Raw genomic sequence first — 4,329 nt, forward strand, 5'->3', positions numbered from 1 at the left:
CAATCACAAATCCACAAAATCCAATCAAAAGTCAAAACCAGGCAAACAAACCACAGCTGGAATGCAGGAAACACGAGGTATACTATGATAAACTGGCAGAGGGCTGGTGGAAACACAGGGTATATATACAGGTCAGATTGATTGGATATGATACACAGGTGTGTAGGAACAAAAGGCGGGAAACAGAACAATGGCAGGAAGTCAGGATAGAAATCATACACAAGCAGCAGATAGGAAAATAAAACAGAACATCACAGTTCCATCAGTCCTTTAATCCATTGTATTCTTCAAGTCTGATTTAAAGTCTGACATCATGTCCACCTTTTTCTTAGCAGGTGAAGATGAAGGTCATGTTTATGATGAAATAAAGGATGGATCGTTTCTGTCATCAAATGGTGAGAAAAGTATGTTGTATTTCATAGAGAAAGAAAACACTTCCTGTTTCACAGATAATCATGAATGGTGTAAATCTGTATAAGCAGCAGTTATGGTCATCAAGTCAGTTCCACTCTCGCTTTGGTTTGAACATCTGCGGTGTAAAAAGAAGCTGTATAAGTTCCTGTCAGCTGGTTCTACGTAATAATGCTTGTTGGTTGTTTTTTTTAAAGCCAGATTAAACCAAACTGATCCCACGTATTCCATCATCTCCGAGCTTCCTCTGATGTCCAAGACAGCTGGTAAACACTTTGACACTAAGAATGTATTTTAAACCAAATGTTCCCGGCATTATACTGAATATTTGTTGTTGTTTTCTTGCAGACACAATTCAAACAAATGAGTCTCCTTACTCCTGCATCAGTGACGCGCCACCTGGTGGAGGTTTTACAGGTGACTGTTGGCTCCTTTAAATGTGGTCATTATATTTAGATTTCAGGATTACAGAGACAAAATATCAGAATACTTATTAGGAAATCATTAAATTCTAAATTCCAATAAATTAACCTGCCAAAAAGACGAGACTTCTTTTCCATTTACAGATTTCACACGGTCGAATGAAAGCTCTTTTACTGAAGAAAGCTGAAACATCCGAGAACGACAAAGACGACGAGACGTCTGCAGTTTGAGTGGAATATTCTTGAGTTGTGAAAAAACCCAACTGATTCTTCAAGAATTAGAACAAAAGTTTTAAACTTGTTTGTTAGTTAAAGTTTGTGCTAACTGAGTATTTCCTCCTATTTGTTTGCCGACTTTGGTTGTAAAGTAATTTTTTATAAAAAAAACACAATTAAAAAAGAACTTGTTTATGAAGTTTAACTGAGTGTGAATAACTTTAACCCCTGCATGGCTTCAGTCTGTCCGGTTTTTATTCATCTGTTCAGAAATGTCCTTGTGTTCGACTCGAGGAGGAATCATCCGTATATTTATCTACGGAGGTGGAAACGCTTCTCTTGGCGTGTGACGTTTCTCCGAGCTGTGTTATAGAGCCAATATTTCCGTTAACTAGAAGGTTCAATGTGACGTCTGAAGGTGTTTCCTGAGTGATTTGTAAATAAAAACGTTTCTTTTTCACGTCCTATAAGTGCTCATGTTTTTCTTCCTGTACTTGACGTGGACATGCAGTCACCTTGGTAACCACGCACCGTCATCACACTGTGACTCTTACGTGACTGGAGGAAGACTTCTGACCTCAGGTGAACTTTTCACTCTTTGGGTCTTTTTCAAACGGTCCACTACACCCTAGCCCTACCCACTACCCCTCCGTTTGCGCGTCCACGAGGAGGGCCCGCCATATTAAGTCCGTCTCAAACCACTTAGCGGGGAGTGTTCTATTTCATATAGGCTTCGCCCTCTAAGGCTATCGCTATTGGGTTTATGCCTCGCGCGCATGCGCAGCACTGAAAGAGTTGTAGTCCATGCCCACCCACGAGGTGGGCCCCCTCCCACAGTCAACCTGTCGGTATATAAACGGCTGGGACCGTGTGTTCTGTTCCCTCTTTTCTTCAGCGAGTAAGTATGCACAAGCACCTGTAAGAGAAACACAAATTAAGCATGTCTACCTCTTCCATCCGTGTGTGTCCAGAGTGTCAGACCGGGTACATCATGCCGGCTGATTCCCACCGTCTTTGTGAGGCCTGCCTTGGGTCGGAGCATGCCAGCCTGGCCTTAACTTCACGGGCAACGTGTAGCAGCTGCCTACGCCTTCCCCGTGATGACCTGCAGCGGAGAGCGGAAGCCTTCGCTGTTGCTACGGAGCCGGTGTGGCAGGTGAGGGAATACATAAGGGAACGGGCGATTGACATGCTGGACCATGGAGAGGAGTCTGCGGATTAGAGCACCGTACTCCATCCGTGGGTCAGTGTCAGGGTCTCCCATCCCTCCCCTCTCCCTGTCGGGAGGGCTGGAGGATGCACCTGACACCGTCGCCGCGTCAGATTGCCCAGGCTCCCCTGGGAGTCAGGCTGCGAGCGACTCTCAGCCCCCACCGGTGGTGGGGGGTCTGCTTCAGGAGCTGCCGGGAATCAATAGAACGGCTGCAGCCCGACGGGGCCTCACTGTGCCGGTGGCACGTGAGGTGGAGCCGATCGATGAGATGGCGGGGGATTTTCCGCTTCTCTGGCCGGTCCGGCGAGACCCGGTGTGGCCGCGGTTCCCAGCTCTGATCCCTTATCAGGAGGGGGCAGAGGCGGATCCGAGGCTCTTCAGGGCTCCGGTCTCCACCTACACTTCGATCACAAAGGTGGAGGGGTTCACGGACCGTGGGTTCCCTAACCTGCTAACCTGACGGCCTTTTTCGGGGTCTGGGCCGGGGGTTCGGGGCGGCGTCCTATCCCTCCATCGAGCCGGGATCTGTTAGCAGCGCGCCTGACGGACAGGTCGCACCAGTGTGCCTACCAGGCCTCTGATGTGGCTAATAATTTGTCCCTGTTGGCTCATTCCATGTCGAGACTGGCGGTCCAGTCCCACAATGAGCGTACAGCCAGCTCGTTTTTTTGCTAAAAAGAACCAGCTGGGCTGTATGAGCCAACTGCGACGTCGGCCGCGAGACACCGGCCATCTCCCCAGTCCTCTTTTCACCGGAGTGTTTCCTCACTCTGTGAGCTCTCAGGTGGGGGGCCATCATGAGCCCACGAGCGCTGGCTCGGCGCGTCGTGTGGACCTTTGTCTCCCGTCTCCATCCTCTGTGTGTGAGCCTCTGCTGGCTCCCCAACAGCCCTTTTTCGAGTCGGGCCCCCCTTGGGCTGCACGGGAGCTCGCTCCTCATGCAGTGGCGGTCGGGGCTCTGACGTGGCTGACGGACAGGAGGGCGGAGCCTCCTCTGCATGTACGCCCGCTCTCGGAGCATTACTCCGTGTGGCGGCACGTATGTTTCCTGGACAGCTGGCTGGACAGACTGCTTTAACGGGGTTACGCCCTGCAGTTTGCGTCTCCCCCTCCACGATTCAATGGGGTGGTGGAGACGATCATGTCATCCGGGCAGGGGCGCCTGGCTCTTCGGTCAGAGCTGCAGGAGCTCCTGACGAAGGGTGCCATCTCCAGCGTGAAGCGAGAGGAGGAGAGCCGGGGTTATTACTCCCGCTACTTCCTCATGCGGAAGAAGACAGGTGGGATGAGGCCCATCCTCGACCTGTCTCTTTACAACAAATCAATTGTGGTCAGACCATTTCATATGTTGACAATCGAACGGGTGCTGGAGTGTGTTCACCAGGCGACTGGTTCACGTCCATCGACCTAAAGGATGCCTACTTCCATGTCCCCATCCTCCCTCTCTGGACGACCTGTTGTTACTGGCTCGCTCCAGAGAGGAAGCAGCTCTCCAGACGAGGGCGCTCGTGTCTCATCTGTCGAGCTTGGGGTTCATAGTGAACTGGGCGAAAAGCTCCCCCATCCCATCCCGGTCCATAACGTACCTGGGGGTGATGTTGGACTCGGCCGACATGTCAGCGCGGCTCTCCCAGCAGAGGGTGGAGGCGCTGAGAGGATTATTAAGCCGAGTGAAGCCATGCAGCACGGTGACAGCTCTCACTGTCATGCGGCTGCTGGGCATGATGGCCCATGTCGTTATTCCTCTGGGCCTGCCCCACATGAGACGTCTGCAGCGGTGGTTCATCCGTCAACGCATCAATCCCCGGCTGCAGCGGATTCGTCTGCTCCGCGTTCCTTTATCCGCTGGATTGGACTTGGTCCACTGGGGGAATCCCCGCGTGATGTCAGCGGGGATGCCCCTGGGAAGGGCTACGTCACACATCTCGGTTTTCACAGACGCATCCCTCTGCTAAAAAAATCATCATGTGCTGATCCGCACAGACAACAGGGCGACAGCCGCTTATATCAATCGCCAGGGCGGGGTGCGTTCAGCCCAGCTTCTCGGCATAGCCAGGAAGCTGCTGC

General features: G+C 51.5%; 1 long non-coding RNA gene across 1 annotated transcript; it reads left to right on the forward strand.

Moving 5' to 3' along the window:
* Window positions 1-252: 252 nt before the first annotated feature.
* LOC306839775 lies at window positions 253-1,087 on the forward strand. Its single transcript, XR_013781246.1, has 4 exons — window positions 253-395; window positions 609-677; window positions 760-828; window positions 978-1,087. It is a non-coding gene; the product is annotated as an uncharacterized lncRNA (long non-coding RNA).
* Window positions 1,088-4,329: the final 3,242 nt, after the last annotated feature.

The sequence above is a fragment of the Symphodus melops genome (genome assembly GCF_947650265.1).
Source record: "Symphodus melops genome assembly, chromosome: 18".
NCBI classification, from domain to species: domain Eukaryota; kingdom Metazoa; phylum Chordata; class Actinopteri; order Labriformes; family Labridae; genus Symphodus; species Symphodus melops.